This window comes from Phocoena phocoena, chromosome 4 (genome assembly GCF_963924675.1).
Source record: "Phocoena phocoena chromosome 4, mPhoPho1.1, whole genome shotgun sequence".
NCBI classification, from domain to species: domain Eukaryota; kingdom Metazoa; phylum Chordata; class Mammalia; order Artiodactyla; family Phocoenidae; genus Phocoena; species Phocoena phocoena.
In genome coordinates this window covers 85,028,094-85,048,591 of record NC_089222.1, presented here as the reverse complement: position 1 = coordinate 85,048,591, position 20,498 = coordinate 85,028,094, and the positions used below count along the sequence as shown (strand labels likewise).

Sequence of the window (20,498 nt, the reverse complement as noted above, 5' to 3'; positions counted from 1 at the left end):
ATTTCTGCAGTGTCTCTTGTAACTTCTCATTTCTCATTTCTAATTTTATTGATTTGAGTCCCCTCCCTCCTTTTCTTGATGAGTCTGCCTAAAGGTTTATCAACTTTGTTTATCTTCTCAAAGAACTAGTTTTTAGTGTTATTGATCTTTGCTATTGTTTCTTTGTTTCTATTTCATTTATTTCTGCTCTGATCTTCATGATTTCTTTCCTCCCAACATTGGGTTTTGTTTGTTTGTCTTTCTCTAGTTCCTTTAGGTGTAAGGTTAGATTTTTTATTAGAACTTTCTCTTGTTTCTTGAAAAAGGCTTGTATTGCTATAAACTTCCCTCTTAGAACTGCTTTTGCTGTATCCCATAAGTTTTGTGTGGTCGTGTTTTTGTTGTAATTTGTCTCTAGGTATTTTTTGATTTCCTCTTTGATTTCTTTGGTGATCTCTTGGTTATTTAGTAACATATTATTTTGCTTCCATGTATTTGTGATTTTTACATTTGTTCCCTGTAATTGATTTCTAATCTCATAACACTGTGGTCGGAAAAGATGCCTGATATGATTTCAATTTTCTTAAATTTACCGAGGCTTGATTTGTGACCCAAGATGTCATCTATCCTGGAGAATGTTCTGTGCGCACTTGAGAAGGAAGTGTAATCTGCTGTTTCTGGATGGAATGTCCTATAAATATTAATTAAATCTATCTGGTCTATTGTGTCATTTAAAGCTTGTGTTTCCTTATTAATTTTCTGTCTGGATGATCTGTCCATTGGTGTAAGTGAGGTGTTAAAGTCCCCCACTATTATTGTGCTACTGTTGCTTTCCTCTTTTATAGCTGTTAGCAGTTGCCTTATGTATTGAGGTGCTCCTATGTTGGGTGCATATATATGTATAATTTTTATATCTTCTTCTTGGATTGATCCCTTGATCATTATGTAGTGTCCTTCCTTGTCTCTTGTAACATTCTTTACTTTAAAGTCTATTTTATCTGATATGAGTATCACTACTCCAGCTTTGTTTCGATTTCCATTTGCATGGAATATCTTTTTCCATCCCCTCACTTTCAGTCTGTATGTGTCCCTAGGTCTGAAGTGGGTCTCTTGTAGACAGCATATATATGGGTCTTGCTTTTGCATCCATTCAGCGAGCCTCTGTCTTTTGGTTGGAGCATTTAATCCATTCATATTTAAGGTAATTATCTATACGTATGTTCCTATGACCATTTTCGTAATTGTTTTGGGTTTGTTTTTGTAGGTCCTTTTGTTCTCTTGTGTTTCCCACTTAGAGAAGTTCCTTTAGCATTTGTTGTAGAGCTGGTTTGGTGGTGCTGAATTCTCTTAGCTTTTGCTTGTCTGTAAAGCTTTTGATTTCTCCATCAAATCTGAATGAGATCCTTGCTGGGTAGAGTAATCTTGGTTGTAGGTTCTTCCCTTTCATCACTTTAAGTATATCATGCCACTCCCTTCTGGCTTGTAGAGTTTCTGCTGAGAAATCAGCTGTTAACCTTATGGTAGTTCCCTTGTATGTTATTTGTCGTCTTTCCCTCAATAATTTTTCTCTGTCTTTAATTTTTGTCAATTTTATTACTCTGTCTTGGCATGTTTCTCCTTGGGTTTAACCTGCTGGGGACTCTCTGTGCTTCCTGGATTTGGGTGGTTATTTCCTTTCCCATGTTAGGGAAGTTTTCGACTATAATCTGTTCAAATATTTTCTCGGGCCCTTTCTCTCCCTCTTCTCCTCCTGAGACCCCTATAATGTGAATGTTGTTGCGTTTAATGTTTTCCCACAGGTCTCTTAGGCTGTCTTCATTTCTTTTCATTCTTTTTTCTTTATTCTGTTCCGTGGCAGTGAATTCCTCCATTTTGTCTTCCAGGTCACTTATCTGTTCTTCTGCCTCAGTTATTCTGTTATTTATTCCTTCTAGTGTATTTTTCATTTCATTTATTGTATTGTTCATCTTTGTTCATTTGTTCTTTAATTCTTCTAGGTGTTCGTTCTTTTATTCTTCTAGGTCTTTGTTAAACATGTCTTACATCTTCTCGATCTTTGCCTCCATTCTTTTTCCAAGGTCCTGGATCATCTTCTGTATCATTATTCTGAATTCTTTTTCTGGAAGGTTGCCTATCTCCACTTCATTTAGTTGTTTTTCTGGGGCTTTATCTTGTTCCTTCATCTGGTGCAAAGTCCTCTGCCTTTTCATTTTGTCTATCTTTCTGTGAATGTGGTTTTCCTTCCACAGACTGCAGATTTTTAGTTCTTCTTGCTTCTGCTCTCTGCCCTCTGGTGGATGATGCTATCTAAGAGACTTGTGCAAGTTTCCTGATGGGAGGGACTGGTGGTGGTTAGAGCTGGGTGTTGCTCTGGTGGGCAGAACTCAGTAAAACTTTAATCTGCTTGTCTGCTGATGGGTAGGGCTGTTCCCTCCCTGTTGGTTGTTTGGCCTGAGGTGACCCAACACTGGAGCCTACCTGGCTCTTTGGTGGGGCTAATGGCAGACTCTGGGAGGGCTCATGCTAAGGAGTACTTCCCAGAACTTCTGCTGCCAGTGTCCTTGTCCCCATGGTGAGTCACAGCCACCCCCCACCTCTGCTGGAGACCCTCCAACACTAGCAGGTAAGTCTGGTTCAGTCTGCTGTGGGGTCACTGCTCCTTCCCCAGGTTCCTGATGAGCACACTACTTTGTGTGTGCCCTCTAAGAGTGGAGTCTCTGTCTCCTCCAGTCCTTTCAAAGTCCTGCAATCAAATCCCGCTAGCCTTCATAGTCTGATTCTCTAGGAATTCCTCCTTCCATTGCCAGACCCCCAGGTTGGGAAGCCTGACGTGGGGCTCAGAACCTTCACTCCAGTGGGTGGACTTCTGTTGTATAACTGTTCTCCACTTTGTGAGTCACCCACCCAGCAGTTATGGGATTTGATTTTATTGTGATTGTGCCCCTCCTACCATCTCATTTCGGCTTCTCCTTTGTTTTTGGATGTGGGCTATCTATTCTGGTGAATTCCAGTGTCTTCCTGTTAATGACTGTTAAGCAGTTAGTTGTGATTCCGGTGCTCTTGCAAGGGGGAGTGAGCTCATGTACTTCTAATCTGCCATCTTGAACCAATCAACGTCAATATTCTGGTTGTGATATTGCATTAGAGTTCTGCAAAACGTTAGCTGGTGCCCCACCTTCATGCATGACTGTGGGTGAATGCCACCTCAACGTGGGCTATCTGTGCCTCTGTCCCTTTCTGACCTCCTGGCACCCTCCCTAGGTATTCTGATTAGAAAAAGTCATAAAATAGGCTACAGATGAATCAGAGTGTTAATTTAAAGAAAGCCTACAGAGAGGATTTCTCTAGAAAGCTCTTTTTAGGACCAAGAAAAAACTTTAAAAGCTGTATCTGAAATACTGACTTTTTTTTTTTTTGTGGTACGCGGGCCTCTCACTGTTGTGGCCTCTCCCATTGCGGAGCACAGGCTCCAGACGCACAGGCTCAGCGGCCATGGCTCACGGGCCCAGCCACTCCACGGCATGTGGGATCTCCCCGGATCGGGGCACGAACCCATGTCCCTTGCATCAGCAGGCAGACTCTCAACCACTGCGCCACCAGGGAAGCCCTGAAATACTGACATTTTTATGAATAAAATTTTATGGTATCTTAGATTTGCTTTAAAATAATTGAGTGTGGATGTGGTTTATTGACCACTTATTGGTATTGAAGCTAGGGATTTATTATATCATACTGTCTTCTTTTGTGTAAACTTGAGATTTTTCCATAATACATTTTTTTTTTTTTTTTTTTTTTTTTTTTTTTTTTTTTTTTTTTTTGCGGTACGCGGGCCTCTCACCATCGTGGCATCTCCCGTTGTGGAGCAGGCTCAGCGCGCAGGCTCAGTGGCCATGGCTCACGGGCCCAGTGGCTCCACGGCATGTGGGATCTTCCCAGACCAGGGCACGAACCCGCGTCCCCTGCATCAGCAGGCGGAATCTCAAGCACTGCACCACCAGGGAAGTCCCATAGTACTTTTTTAATGAGAATACACACACATACATTACATACTTTCTTATTTCCAAAAAAAAATGTTTTTAATTTGGAGGCTTCTGACAGCTTTTCTCACCTATCCCCCCCAACACACAAAATACTACTAACAACAATTAATAAAAGGAAGGGATACAACTTACTTCCATAATTTTAGAAAAGTGGAAGCCAAGAAAAGTTAGACAACTGATATAGCTCCTAATTTGCAACATTCTCTCCCACCAGAAATAGTTTTTTAAAAATTGAGTGGACAAAGTTCTGAAACAAACTTCATTAATAGCCCCCAATTTAGAAAAACATTCACTGAGAAGTGTGACAATCTTAAGATGGGAGTAGGGGTATTAAAAAAAAAAGACAAGACTAGAAAGCCCTCCTTTAGGAAGGCTTTGCTTAAGAAGCTAAGCAAACTTCCTTAGCTGGGAAAGGTAAATTGTCAATGCTCACCATTTTGGTTTTTCTTTACTGGGAGGAAAGTAGGAAAGGAAAGACAAAATCTTGTTAGTTTCTCAAAACTAATTACCTTTAGTAATGAATTGGCACTTAGTACAATGTAAAACAGAAGAGAAAAATAAAAAAACCACACAGTCCTTGGAGGAAAGAGGAGTCTGGAGGGAAAAGCCACATCAGTAGGCACAAACATAATTCCTAGTTGCCAGTTCTAGACTATCATGGACTGAATGTGTGTGTCTCCCCCAAATTCATATGTTGAAATCTTAATCCCCACTATGGTGATATTAGAATGTGAGGGGGGAGACTTGGAAGGTAACTGGGTCATGAGGATGGAGTCCTCATGAATGGGATGAGGCCAGTGAGCTAGGTAGGTCTTCCCCCACTCCCTGTGAGGAAACAATGTGAAGTGAGCTGCTTGCAACCTGGAAGACAGTTCTCACCAGAACCTGAGCATCCTGACACCATGATTTCAGACTTCCAGCCTCTAAATTTTCTGGTTGATAAGCTCCTCCATTTATAGCAGCCCAAGCTAAGACATAGTCTAATGTTGTAATAGCAAAACACAACAATTTTTACCTTATTTGTCCTCACTGCCTGAAAAAGGATGAGAAGTATGGTGGGGAGAACTGGTAAGTAGGAGAATATATGCACCTGGACTGATTGGCTGTTAAAGTAAAATTTTAGTTCTCAAACAAAAGCTCAGAAGATAAGTCATTAAGTTCGGATTCAGGTGGGGTGGGAAGAAAACCAAGGAGTTTTTACTCACATAGTTTTCAAGCATAGAGATTAAGGGCTATACAGTAATTTGTACATTTCCTATTAAATGAAACAATTACATAAAAATAGTACAGGAAAAATTATGTAGCATGAAAACATATATCTGAAGAATGCATTCCAGAAGAAAACCTAACCCAAGTAACAAACAAAAAAAGTCAAGAAGAAAAATGCAAATAACCCAGTAGAAAAATGGTCAAAGGAAATTGAAACATGTTTTAAGGAAAAAATATATAAATATCCAAGAAACATAGGAAAAGATGTTCAACCTTACAATACACACATACCATTTTCCCTTATCAGGTTGACAAACTTCTTAAAATTGGATAATATTCAGGGTTGGTGACCATATAAGAAAAAGATATCACACATAGTGCATGGGGGAGTAAATTTTTTGGAGGGCAACTTAGAAATAACTCTTAAATTTTTAAATTTATAGTAAATTCCACTGTCTCCTATATTCTTACGCCATGGTTTATCCCCTACCAAAAAAAAGTTTGCCATCACATACACTGGGGACAAAGAGGAAAATCAGTTGTTTCTAATAACAAAGAGATACAAACACTACTGAAGTGACCCCATTTTAATCCATGCTCGCTCATTAACTTGTCTTTACATTAGATATTCATCTCCCCTTTCTAGGATTGTTTCTTCACATATAAGATCAATATTTGGGATTTTTAGAATGTTCAAGGACCATTCCACCTCTCAAATGTTCAATGTAACTTTCTCATAGTTATTGTCATAGTTATTTTTCCAATATTGGTGAGGTATTGATGATAGATTTCCTCTAATAGAAACATACATTCTCTCCTAGCCCTGGCTTTAAACCCAGCATAACAGATCTACAGGGAAACTGTAGGGGAATAAAGGTTTTTCCAAGACATCTTGGTGGATGATACTGAAATTCAAAGATATGGGAAGGAGAGAAGAATTATCACATTTTAGAGTGAAGATAAAATTTGCAGTTTGAGCCATGTTAAGTTTGAAGTGCCTATGGAGGTCTCAGCTGAAGATATTCAGTGGCCAGCTGTATGTATAAGTTTGGAGAGAGATGGAAGTGCTAAGATATGTGCTGAGATCTGAGTGTCATCAAAATAAAGATGATGAGTGAAACAAAAGATGTGAATATAATCACCTAAAGAAGAAGAGGTGTGATGTGAGGGAAAGAGAAGGAGGAGGAGAAGGGAGAAGAAGACGGAGTAGAAGGCAAAGAAGATAAGGGAAAAGGAGAAGAAGAGAAGAAAGAGGAGGAAGAGAAGGACGATGAGAAAGAAGAAAAAGGAGAGAAAAAAGGAGAAGGAGAAGGAAGAGAGGGGGAGGGGAGGAGGAGGAAGAAACATACAGGGACAGGAAGAAGAAGAAGCCTACAAAGGAAACTTAAGAGAGGCCAGAGAGGGCCAGGAGAAAAATCAAAATGTATCGTGAAACCAATGGGAAGACGAAGTTTCAAAAGAAAGGAGCCGTCAAAAATGTTAAAAACATCCAAGATACAAAGTAAGGTCAAGACTGAATATATTCTATTGAATTTGACATTTTTATGACTTTTTGTCTTGGTGGGAATAATTTAAATTACAGTCTAAGGACAGAAGTCAGTTTTCAGTGGACTGTAGAGAGAATGAGAAGTGAAGAATTAAAAATTCCTTCCTGAAGGTTTGAATAGAAATGAGAGAGAAGAAGATGGTAACAGCAAATCTTTTAAAAAAGGATTTTCTTTCTTTTTGTTGTTGTTTGCTTACTTTTTGTGTATATTTGATGGAAGATGCTTGCACAAGTTTATATGCTAAGAAGAAAAGGTTCAGTATACAGCTGAGAAAATGGGATTAGCAGTAGAACACATAGCAAGTTTTGAATAAGTATTTACTCAACAGATAATCGTGAGTTAGCAAAGTCCTGGGCGTTGAAAGTGTGATGGCATTCAGAACACACATAGTACACTTTATTTAAAATACTCTGATTTTCTCTTCTTTTCCGTTTCTTTCTATCTTTTTTTTCTTAATTTCAGAAAATGGTATCCCTACATTATTCAAAATTAGTAGGCATTATTTGGGAAATTAAATAATTAAACATATTAGAGAAATATCTTAAGAAGTTGCAGTCATAAATTACATTTTACTCGATTTTCTCAATAAAATTAATGTGTTTTCCAGAGGAATCAAGAAGAAAATACATTTAGTTCAGAATTTTACTTGAAACATTACACTGATTATGATCTGAATACAGTGACTGACTGATCTGGCACAATGAGAAATGGAAACAAATATAGATGGAACTATTTCGCAGGAAATTTTCAAATACTCTGACTCTCCTCATTAAGTTTACTAACAAGCTAAAAGTCTGAACACCCCCCCCCAAAATTACTAATTCAGGAAAAATATTGCCTTAATTGAGTTTTTAAATAAAAAGAAATAACAAAATTAGGTCAAACTGAAAAAAAATCAAATTAATATAAGGGCATAAACAGTGAAAATTTAATAGGAGAAACTTGGAATATATTAATCCCTAAAACTCTAAACATAAATGTCAGTCTATTAAAACAGATTAAAAATTAGATGGGTTGGACTTCCCTGGTGGCGCAGTGGTTAACAGTACACCTGCCAATCAGGGGACATGGGTTTGAGCCCTGGTCCAGGAAGATCCCACATGCCATGGAGCAACTAAGCCCGTGAGCCACAACTACTGAGCCTGTGCTCTAGAGCCCACGAGCCACAACTACTGAGCCCGTATGCCACAACTACTGAAGCCCGTGCACCTAGAGCCCATGCTCCACAACAAGAGAAGCCACCGCAATGAGAAGCACACGTACCACAATGAGGAGTAGCCCCCGCTTGCCACAACTACAGAAAGCCCACACGCAGCAACGAAGACCCAATGCAGCCAAAAATAAATAAATAAAATTTAAAAAATTTTTAAAAATTAGATTCGTTGTCTTAAAAGGTACTTAGTTCCTTGAGCCTGGTGATGTCCAAGCACTGTCTCCAGGACCACTTGCTGGAGGATCTGCAGAGGAGGCTCAGGCTCCAAAGAGGTAAAGGGACTAGACGGGGTTTAAGGTGTCCTTCAGCTAATGACACTACAATTTATGGTTCTTTTAGATATTTTGCCAAAACATAAAGCCACAATATATTTTGGGTTGGCCAAGCAGGAAGATAACATGTTCTGAGCAAGGAATAATATTCAAAGGAAATAAAAGAAGTGCCATCATTTTACATATTCCAAACTTTGCTAAAGTACAACAAAAATACCCAAAGAAGTAAAGAATAAAATACACATTACCAAAGGGATACATTTTATGACTACATTTAATTAATATGAAAACACATTAGAGTGGAGAATGTATGTATGTATATGTATGATGTATGTATATATTTATTTAGTTATATATTCTTCTAGCAAATATTTACGGAGTGCCTACAGTGCTGGACACTGTACAAGAGCAACAAATAAAAAATTTCTGTCCTCATAGAGATTTCAGTGTACTATGAGGAGAGGGGAGGATATACGGTAAACAAACAAAATAGTTAATTACAAATTAAGAAGGTCCTCTGACAATAACTAACAGAGATCCAGGCAAGGGGGAAGGGTGACTATTTTAAAAAGTGGTATCTTAGGATGAGAGGCATCCAAAGATGCAGAAAGCCAGGGCAGGTAACAGTATGTATGAATGCATGAATGCTCCAAAGAAGAAAAGCATCTGACATTGTCTAGGAACAAAAATGACATCAATGTGGCTAGAATGTTTTAAGTTATAATGAGAGTACTTTTGAGATGAGGTTAAAGAGAAATGGAGAGATAGACCTTACAGAATTTTACTCTAAGTGAAATGGGAAGTTACTGAAGAATACTTCTTGGATGTAATCCAAGAATAAACCTGTTTCTCATACAGAACGGATTGCAAGCAGCAAGGCAGTTAGTGAGAAGACCAGTTAGGGGACTAATCCAGTGGTCCATGATAAAGATCATGGTAACCTCTACTAAGAAGGCAGCAGTGGAAATGGAGAGAAGTGGATAGAGATTTGTAATTAGGACCTGAATCACCTTAGTTCTCACCTACTCTCTTTGGGCCTCAATTTCATCTTCTATAAACCTGAGTTTACAGAAGCAAGTTTATAGAATGCAAAGAGATGTTCAGAGCATTATGTGAGACAAGATATAAGTACCCGGTATAAGGAAAGTTGCAATAAATCTCAGTTCTTTAAGAATACTTATTTAAAAATAATATTCATTCCAAGTTCATACTAGTGATAAGCAACTAAAATCCAGTATGATATGAACTGTTTGTCTTTCAAATGTATATAATTTCTGAGGTAACAAAGGAAAATGTTTAGATTTTTGATTTATAAAATATTGGGGGTTATACAAAAGTTACACAGATATTAATCCAATGCCCAATTGATTACAACAGAAAATAAATCAAAAAGGTGAAAATTTCTATTTAAATTAGTTTCAATCACATTGTAACAAATATTTTAAAAACCTATTAATATAAAAGTGAAGAATTAAAAACAAATTCTTTGGAATAAAATCCCTCTCCCTAGAAATGGGCCTGTTGGCTGGAATGCAGTGACTGCTCAATTTCCCTGTCTCTACTTTTCCTCCATTAAAACACACACACACACACACACACACAGGTTTTTAGCAACCCTGTTTAACATTTAGAAAGAAATAAATGACATAACAGAATAGGGATAAGTAAACATGTTGCATGGGCTCTATATAATTGAACACTCTTCAAATTCTTTAAACAGAAATTTCAGTGCAATGGAGACCCTTAAAATGAAGACAGATAAATGTGACCAAATATCAAATATCTCTTGTCAAAAATTTAGAGAAATCTTCCATGAAAATGATAAATAAATAAAAACCTCCCTTTAAAATTATATTATAAATGTGTCCCTCAGTTCAAGAAATATTATACCCTTTAAAATAGAACAAAAGAAAAACTGGCAGTGTTCAGTGTGAGAAGAATACACAGAATCTTCATCTCTGAACGAAGAAAGAAATGGCACCCAAGGAAGTGGACTATGGCAAATGAAAGACCCTCTTGTGTTTTGTCTTTCCTTTGTTCATGTATAAAACCAAAAAAAAAAAAAAAAAAAAAAAAGAAAAGAAAGAAAAAGGCACAAACCCTAGGGCTTACTGCACTATACAGAAACTCATTTCCAAGAGTTGGTGTCAAATCTTGCAGTTTAAATCTCCAAATAGCTATCCTCTAATAAAATCTATATACCCTGCTTCCTGAAAAGAAAAGAGAAAAAAAGGGAAAAAACATAAGGAAGGAAACAAGGGAGGAAGGGATGGAGGGAAGGAGGGAGAGGAAGGAAGGAGGAAGAAAAAGAATAAGGTGCCTGATCACAGAATAATTCCATATAATACAGTGTTCAGTCCTGTATATACAGAAATTATAGGCAAGGCATTTTTTCAGTCATTTCAACCATGGTAATGCTGGATATAGAGATAGCCCTCCACACTCTGTTCAGGACTAACCCAAAACTGGATAAACTTACAATATGAAGTTTTCAACAATTCCTTTCTCTTTGTACTTCTTTCTTTCCTTTTTAATTTTTCTTCTCTTCCACTTCATTTCTTTGTACTATCTCCAACCTTTACAGTTTTTTCCCCTTTCTCCTTTTTCTCTCTCTCTTTCCTAATTTTACATTGCACTGCTGATGGACTTGGTTGGGGGAGGTGGTGGGAATGATGCTAAAATAAAGAAAATTTTCTTTCCTTTCAGAACATTACTAAACAATACTTCCAAGCACTAATTCAATCATGCAAGCTCAGTTAGGATTTTAATGATGATTCCAAGTTATATCTCCTTTCTGAATCAAATATTAAAGACTACTAATTTAGAGATAAATGTATTTTATTAAATTATTTTTAAGAGAACTAGTCATTTATATTTGTTATCTACATCCTATTTCCCAACTATGCTACACAGTCTAATTTGTAGTACATAAAAAACTTCTATAGTTGTCCACTTCTTGCAGGACTAAATCAGAGATCTACTGTTGGCATAATGCAAAGTTGGTCAAGGCAAAAAAATGTACCTCATAGTGTTTGTCTCCAGGTTCTCCCTTTTTCTTCCTTGTGATAAACCTGATCTCCTAGATTCTCCTTTCTTCCTTTAGTCATTCAATAAATATTTACTGAACCCTAATTATTTGCCAGGAACTACAGTAGATGCTATTGACAAAGACATGAAATATGCCTTCTCTGACATGGAAAAGTTTACAACCTAGGTAGAGAGGCAGGAATGTAACTGCAATATAATTTGATAAGGCCCTTAATGGAAGTAAGAACAGATTGCAATCCTCATTACACATACGGCTACTTAGACTCCTCTACTTTGTCCCTTAGATTTTCCCTGTACTTGGAATCTACCTCTCTATCCTCCTCATTAAAACTTAACCTATTGGGGAGGAGCTTCAAGATGGCAGAATAGTAAGAAGTGGAGATCACCTTCCTCCCCACATATACATCATAAATACATCTACACGTGGAACAACTCCTAGAGAACACCTACTGAACGTTGGCAGAAGACCTCAGACCTCCAAAAGGCAAGAAACTCCCCATGTACCTGGGTAGGGCAAAAGCAAAAAGAAAAAACAGAGACAAAAGAATACGGACGGGACCAGCACCAGTGGGAGGGAGCTGTGAAAGAGGAAAGGTTTCCACGCACTATGAAGCCCATTCGCGGGCGGAGACTGTGGGTGATGGAGGGGTGAAGCTTCGGAGCCACGGAGGAGAGCGCAGCAACAGGGGTGCAGAGGGCAAAGAGGAGAGATTCCCGCACAGAGGATTGGTGCCAACCAGCACTCACCAGCCCGAGAGGCTTGTCTGCTCACCCGCCGGGAAAGGTGGGGGCTGGGAGCTGAGGCTCTGGCTTTGCTTCGGAGGTCAGATCCCACGGAGAGGACTGGGGTTGGCTGCTTGAACACAGCCTGAAGGGGCTGGTGCACCACAGCTAGCCGGGAGGGAGTCTGGGAAAAAGTCTGGAGATGCCAAAGAGGCAAGAGACTTTCTCTGGCCCCTATTTCCTAGTGCACGAGGAGAGGGGATTAAGAGTGCCACTTAAAGGAGTGCCAGAGACGGGCGAGAGCTGTGGCTATCAGCGCAGACCCCAGAGATGGGCATGAGATGCTAAGTCTGCTGCTGCGGCCATCAAGAAGCCTGTGTGCAAGTACAGGTCACTTTCCACACCTCCCCTCCCAGGAGCCTGTGCAGCCTGCCACTGCCAGGGTCCCATGATCCAGTGACAACTTCCCCAGGAGAACACACAGCGTGCCTCAGGCTGTTGCAATGTCATGCTGGCCGCTGCCGCTGCAGGCTCACCCTGCATCCGTACCCCTCCCTTCCCCTGGCCTGAGTGAGCCACAGCCCCCGAATCAGCTGCTCCTTTAACACCATCCTGTCTGAGCGAAGAACATATGCCCTCAGGCGACGTACACGCAGAAATGGGGCCACATCCAAAGCTGAACCCGAGGACATGTGCGAACAAAGAAGAGAAAGGGAAATCTCTCCCAGCTGCCTCAGGAGCAGCGGATTAAAACCCCACAATCAACTTGATGTATGCTGCATCTTTGGAATACATGAAGAGACAATAAATCAGCCCAAAATTGAGGCGGTGGACTTTGGGAGCAATGATATATATATATATATATTTTTTTTTTTTTTTTTTTTCCTTTTCGGCTGTTTGTGAGTGTCTATGTGTATGCATCTGTGTGTGATTTTGTCTGTACAGCTTTGCTTTTACCATTTATCCTAGGGTTCTGTATATCTGGTATTTTTTTGTATAGTTTTTAACACTTGTTATCATTGGTGGATTTGTTTTTTGGTTTGGTTGCTCTCTTCTTTTATTTTCTTTTAATACTTAAAAAATTGTTTTTAATAATTATTTCTTATTTTTATAACTTTATTTTATTTTATTTATCTTATTCTTTCTTTCTCTCTTTTTTTTCTCCCTTTTATTCTGAGCCGTGTGGTTAACAGGCTCTTGGTGCTCCAGCCAGGCATCAGGGCTGTGCCTCTGAGGTGGGAGAGCCAAGTTCAGGACATTGGTACACAAGAGACTTCCCAGCTCCACGTTAATATCAAATGATGAAAATCCCACACAGATCTCCATCTCAATGCTAAGACCCAGCTCCACTCAATGACCAGCAAGCTACAATGCTGGACACCCTATGCCAAACAACTAGCAAGACAGGAACACAACCACACCCATTAGCAGAAAGGCTGCCTAAAATCATAATAAGGCCACAGATACACCAAAACACACCACCAGATGTGGACCTGCCCACCAGAAAGACAAGATCCAGCCTCATGCACCAGAGCACAGGCACTAGTCCCCTCCACTGGGAGGCCTACACAACTCACTGAACCAACCTTAGCCACTGGGGACAGACACCAAAAACAAGGGGAACTATGAACCTGCAACCTGCGAAAAGGAGACCCCAAACACAGTAAGTTAAGCAAAATGAGAAGACAGAGAAACACACAGCAGATGAAGGACCAAGGTAAAAACCCACCAGAACTAACAAATGAAGAGGAAACAGGCATTCTACATGAAAAAGAATTCAGAATAATGATAGTAAAGATAATACAAAATCTTGGAAATACAATGGAGAAAATAGAAGAAACGTTTAACAAGGACCTAGAAGAACTAAACAGCAAACAAACAGTGATGAACAACACAATAAAAGAAATTAAATATTCTCTAGAGGGGATCAATAGCACAATAACTGAGTCAGAAGAACAGGTAGGCGACCTGGAAGATAAAATAGTGGAAATAACAACTGCAGAGCAGAATAAAGAAAAAAATGAAAAGAATTGAGGACAGTCTCAGAGACTTCTGGGACAACATTAAACGCATCAACATTCGAATTATAGGGGTCCCAGAAGAAGAAGAGAAGAAGAAAGGGACTGAGAAAATATTTAAAGAGATTATAGTTGAAAACTTCCCTAATATGGGAAAGGATATAGTTAATCAAGTCCAGGAAGCACAGAGAGTCCCATACAGGATAAATGCAAGGAGAAACATGCCAAGACACATATTAATCAAACTATCAAAAATTAAATACAAAGAAAAACTATTAAAAGCAGCAAAGGAAAAACAACAAATAATATACAAGGGAATCCCAATAAGGTTAACAGTTGATCTTTCAGCAGAAACTCTGAAAGCCGGGAGGGAGTGGCAGGACATATTTAAAGTGATGAAGGGGAAAAACTTACAACCAAGATTACTCTACCCAGCAAGGATCTCATTCAGATTTGATGGAGAAATTAAAACCTTTACAGACAAGCAAAAGCTAAGAGAATTCAGCACCACCAAACCAGCTTCACAACAAATGGTAAAGGAGCCTCTAGACAGGAAACACAAAAGAAGGAAAAGACCTACAATAACAAACCAAAAACGATTAAGAAAATGGTAATAGGGACATACATATCAATAATTATCTTTAAAGTAAATGGATTAAATACTCCAACCAAAAGACATAGACTGGCTGGATGGATACAAAACTAAGACCCTTATATATGCTATCTACAAGAGACCCACTTCAGACCTAGGGACACATATAGATTGAAAGTGAGGGGATGGAAAAATATATTCCATGCAAATGGAAATCAAAAGAAAGCTAGAGTAGCAATTCTCATATCAGACAAAATAGACTTTAAAACAAAGACTATTACAAGAGACAAAGAAGGACACTACATAATGAACAAGGGATCAATCCAAGAAAAAGATATAACAGTTGCAAATACTTATGCACCCAACATAGTAGCACCTCAATACATAAGGCAAATACTAACAGCCATAAAAGGAGAAATCGACAGTAACATAATCATAGTAGGGGACTTTAACACTCCACTTTTACCAATGGACAGATCATCCAAAATGAAAATACATAAGGAAACACCAGCTTTAAATAATACATTAAACAAGATGAATTTAATTGATATTTATAAGACATTCCATCCAAAAACAAAAGAATACACTTTCTTCTCAAGTGCTCATGGAACATTCCCCAGGACAGATCATATCCTGGGTCACAAATCAAGCCTTGGTAAATTTAAGAAAATTGAAATCGTATCAAGTATCTTTTCTGACCACAACGCTATGGACTAGGTATGAATTACAGGAAAAAAATCTGTAAAAAATACAAACACGTGGAAGCTAAACAATACACGACTTGATAACGAAGAGATCACTGAAGAAATCAAAGAGGGGCTTCCCTGGTGGTGCAGTGGTTGAGAGTCCACCTGCTGATGCAGGGGACACGGGTTCGTGTCCCGGTCTGGGAAGATCCCACATGCCACAGAGCAGCTCGGCCCGTGAGCCATGGCTGCTGAGCCTGCACATCCGGAGCCTGTGCTCCACAACGGGAGAGGCCACAGCAGTGTTTAGCCCGTGTACGGCAAAAAAAAAAAAAAAAAAAAAGAAAAAGAAAAAAAGAAATCAAAGAGGAAATCAAATAATACCTAGAAACAAATAGCAATGAAAACACAAAGACTCAAAACCTACGGGATGCAGCCAAAGCAGTTCTAAGAGGAAGTGTATAGCAATACAGTCCTACATGAAGAAAGAAGAAACATCTCAAATAAACAACGTAATCTTACACGTAAACTAATTAGAGAAAGAAGAACAAAAAAACACCAAAGTTAGCAGAAGGAAAGAAATCATAAAAATCAGGTTAGAAATAAATGAAAAAGAAATGAAGGAAACTATAGCAAACATCAATAAAACTAAAAGCTGGTTCTTTGAGCAGATAAACCAAATAGATAAAGCATTAGCCAGACTCATCAAGACAAAAAGGGAGAAGACTCAAATCAATAGAATTAGAAATGAAACAGAAGAAGTAAAAACTGACATGGCAGAAATACAAAGGATCATAAGAGATTACTACAAGCAACTCTATGCCAATAAAATGGGCAACCTGGAAGAAATGGACAAATTCTTAGAAATGCACAACCTTCCTAAACTGAACCAGGAAGAAACAGAAAATATAAACAAAGCAATCCCAATCATTGAAATTGAGACTGTGATTAAAAATCTTCCAACAAACAAAAGCCCAGGACCAGACGGCTTCACAGGAGAATTCTATCAAACACTCAGAGAGGAGCTAACACCTATCCTTCTCTAAATCTTCCAGAATACAGCAGAGGGAGGAACACTCCCAAACTCATGCTATGAGGCCACCATCACCCTGACACCAAAACCAGACAAAGATGTCACAAAGAAAGAAAACTACAGGCCAATATCACTGATGAATATACATGCAAATATCCTCAACAAAATACTAGCAAACAGAATCCAACAGCACATTAAAAGGATCATACACCATGATAAAGTAGGGTTTATCCGAGGAATGCAAGAATTCTTCAATATACGCAAATCAATCGATACACCATATTAACAAATTGAAGGAGAAAAACCATATGATCATCTCAATAGATGCAGAGAAAGCTTTCAACAAAATTCAACACCCATTTATGATATAAACCCTCCAGAAAGTAGGCATACAGGGAACTTACCTCAACATAATAAAGGCCATATATCATAAACCCACAGCCAACATCATCCTGAATGGTGAAAAACTGAAACCATTTCCACTAAGATCAGGAACGAGAAAAGGTTGTCCACTCTCACCACTACTATTCAACATAGTTTCGGAAGTTTTAGCCACAGCAATCAGAAAAGAAAAAAATAAATAAAAGGAGTCCAAATTGGAAAAGAAGAAGTAGAGCTGTCACTGTTTGCAGATGACATGATACTATACATAGAGAATCCTAAGATGCTACCATAAAACTCCTAGAGCTAATCAATAAATTTGGTAAAGTAGCAGGATACAAAATAAATGCACAGAAATCTCTTTCATTCCTATATACTAATGATGAAAAATCTGAAAGTGAAATTAAGAATACATTGCCATTTACCACTGCAACAAAAAGAATACAATATCTAGGAATAAACCTACCCAAGGAGACAAAAGACCTATATGCAGAAAATTATAAGAAACTGATGAAAGAAATTAAAGATGGTACAAATAGATGGCTAAATATACCATGTTCTTGGATTGGAAGAATCAACATTGTGAAAATGACTCTACTACCCAGAGCAATCTACAGATTCAATGCAATCCCTACCAAATTACCACTGGCATTTTTCACAGAACTACAACAAAAAATTTCACAATTTGTATGGAAACACAAAAGACACCGAATAGCCAAAGCAATCTTGAGAAAGAAAAATGGAGCTGGAGGAATCAGGCTCCCTGGTTTCAGACTATACTACAAAGCTACAGTAATCAAGACAGTATGGTACTGGCACCAAAACAGAAAGATAGATCAAGGGAACAGGATAGAAAGCCCAGAGGTAAACCCATGCACATATGGTCACCTTATATTTGATAAAGGAGGCAAGAATATACAGTGGAGAAAAGACAGCTCTTCAATAAGTCGTGCTGGGAAAACTGGACAGGTACATGTAAAAGTATGAAATTAGAACACTCCCTAACACCACACACAAAAATAAACTCAAAATGGATTAAGGACCTAACTGTAAGGTCAGACACTATTAAACTCTTAGAGGAAAACATAGGCAGAACACTCCATGACATAAATCACAGCAAGATCCTTTTTGACCCACCTCCTAGAGAAATGGAAATAAAAACAAAAATAAACAAATGGGACCTAATGAAACTTAAAACCTTTTGCCGAGCAAAGGAAAACATAAACAAGACGAAACGACAACCCTCAGAATGGGAGAAAATATTTGCCAATGAAGCAACTCACAAGATTAATCTCCAAAATTTATAAGCAGCTCATGCTGCTCAATATCAAAAGAACAAACAATCCAATCCAAAAATGGGCAGAAGACCTAAATAGACATTTCTCCAAAGAAGACATACAGATGGCCAACAAACACATGAAAGAATGCTCAACATCATTAATCATTAGAGAAATGCAAATCAAAACTACAATGAGATATCATCTCACACTGGTCAGAATGGCCATCATCAAAAAATCTGCAAACAATAAATGCTGGAGAGGGTGTCGAGAAAAGGGAACCCTCTGTTGGTGGGAATGTAAATTGCTACAGCCAGTATGGAGAACAGTATGGAGTTTCCTTAAAAAACTAAAAATAGAACTACCATTTGACCCAGCAATCTCACTACTGGGTATATACCCTGCAAATACCATAATTCAAAAAGAGTCATGTACCACAATATTCATTGCAGCTCTATTTACAATAGCCAGGACATGGAACCAACCTAAGTGTCCATCGACAGATGAATGGATAAAAAAGATGTGGCACATATATACAAAAAAACGAAATTGAGTTATTTGTAGTGAGGTGGATAGACCTACAGTCTGTCATAGAGAATGAAGTAAGTCAGAAAGAGAAAAACAAATACCATATGCTAACACATATATATGGAATCGAAAAATAAATGGTCATGAAGAACCTAGGGGCAAGACGGGAACAAAGATGCAGACCTACTTGAGAATGGACTTGAGGATATGGGGAGGGGAAAGGTAAGCTGGGACAAAGTGAGAGAGTGGCATGGACATATATACACTACCAAACGTAAAATAGATAGCTAGTGGGAAGCAGGTGCATAGCACAGGGAGATCAGCTCTGTGCTTTGTGACCACCTAGAGGGGTGGGATAGGGAGGGTGGGAGGGAGGGGGATGCAAGAGGGAAGAGATATGGGGATATATGTATATGTATACTGATTCACTTTGCTATAAAGGAGAAACCAACACACCATTGTCAAGCAATTATACTCCAAAAAAGATGTTAAAAAAAAACTTACCTATTGGTTAATCCCATCTTTCCCCTCAAGACATACCTCCTGGATAGGTGTCTTGGGAAAACAGTCTCACAAATTAAGTCACACTGGATATTAAAAGAGTAAACCATGTACATCACATCTCTTTTGCGTATTAATAAGTCATTCTATTTGAAAGGAACTGGTTGCTAATGCCGGGAATTTTAACTGTATAGTTAGCTGTTTTGAAAGAAATTTTAAGAAGAATTTCCTCATACACTTCAATCACAACAGCAAGGGGTTAACAATTCCACATAAAACGTGCCTTTATATGCCTTGACTTTATTATTTTTAAACAAACAGCATGCTGTATATTTATTCACTTAGGAAATACAATTATATCTAATTATTATTGCTAGTAATAGTAGTAGTTACTGTTCGTAGCTACTGTTACTATAGGGACTATATTGATTTAAAATTATAGAAGTTTGCCTTATTGTTTGATGTTATTATGAAGGTTTACTTCAGATACAAAATTTATCACAGGACTGTTTTTTAATTGGAAATGCATGATTCTCACAATAATAAGAGTAATATAAAATCAGACATATTTAAATATATCAAGAAATATGATTCATTGAATCACATAATCAAAATTGTACCTATTGAGGAAAACACAGATTATTTAATGTAATTCTTATAGGAAAAAATAATTTAATATCTGTGAACTTAGGTTTTCTCCCCTGTAAAATGAAGGGTTTAAATCAGAATAAGCTCTGTGTTTGCTCCCAGGCTTGATACCTATGTGAATATTTTGCATAAATATTTCCCGATTCTCCTATGACATGAAATTTTATAGATTCTGCAATATCATAATGAAGGAGTCTGCATTAATAGTTGAAACCTCTTCTATATTTGTGTCCCCAATGTTAACAATGCCTAACCCAAAGTAATTGGCATAATAAATTTAAGTGGATAGATTGAAGATTGTATAAACAGAAAAACACACTGATGTAAAGGAATGTTACAAAATCAGGGATATATCTAAATATCTAGAGACATTTAATGAGAGACATGGAAGACACAGGAATGAGTATTTTTACAGATTTCAAGCTTCAATGGGAAGCTTAAGAAATAACTAATGTTTAGTTTGGGGGTCAAGGCAAGATATTTTAAAATGGAGAAAATTGAAGTAAGTTAAATAAGGTCCATTCTCACTAGGACTATTTATGACGATTCTCCCTCATCCACTTTCTGCTGTTCACTGTACTATGCTTACTGATAATCTATCCCAAATAACTCCTGGTAGTCTGAAATCATTTCATCATTAATATATAAATGTCTCACTTCAATTGTACGAATCTCAGATCTCATCTCACCAAAGTTTTCTGAAAGTTAATTGTTTTTCACCTAGTATCTTTAGAACTCAATTTCCTCATCCGTAGAACAATAATACCTAATCATAGAGTTATTGTGATAATGAGATAGACTCA

The 20,498-nt window shown here is 38.0% G+C and overlaps 1 protein-coding gene across 6 annotated transcripts in view; it reads right to left on the bottom strand.

Annotated features, from left to right (window-relative positions):
• The window catches only part of ZBTB20 (zinc finger and BTB domain containing 20), a 798,335-nt gene that overhangs the window by 648,811 nt on the left and 129,026 nt on the right, over positions 1-20,498 (bottom strand). The window contains exon 4 of one of the 6 annotated variants that reach the window (XM_065875980.1): positions 11,695-11,800. The exons of the other annotated variants lie outside the window; for them this stretch is intronic. The gene's annotated coding sequence lies outside the window, so the exon portion shown is untranslated. The remainder of the gene's footprint in view (positions 1-11,694; positions 11,801-20,498) is intronic. 6 annotated transcript variants of the gene reach the window in all.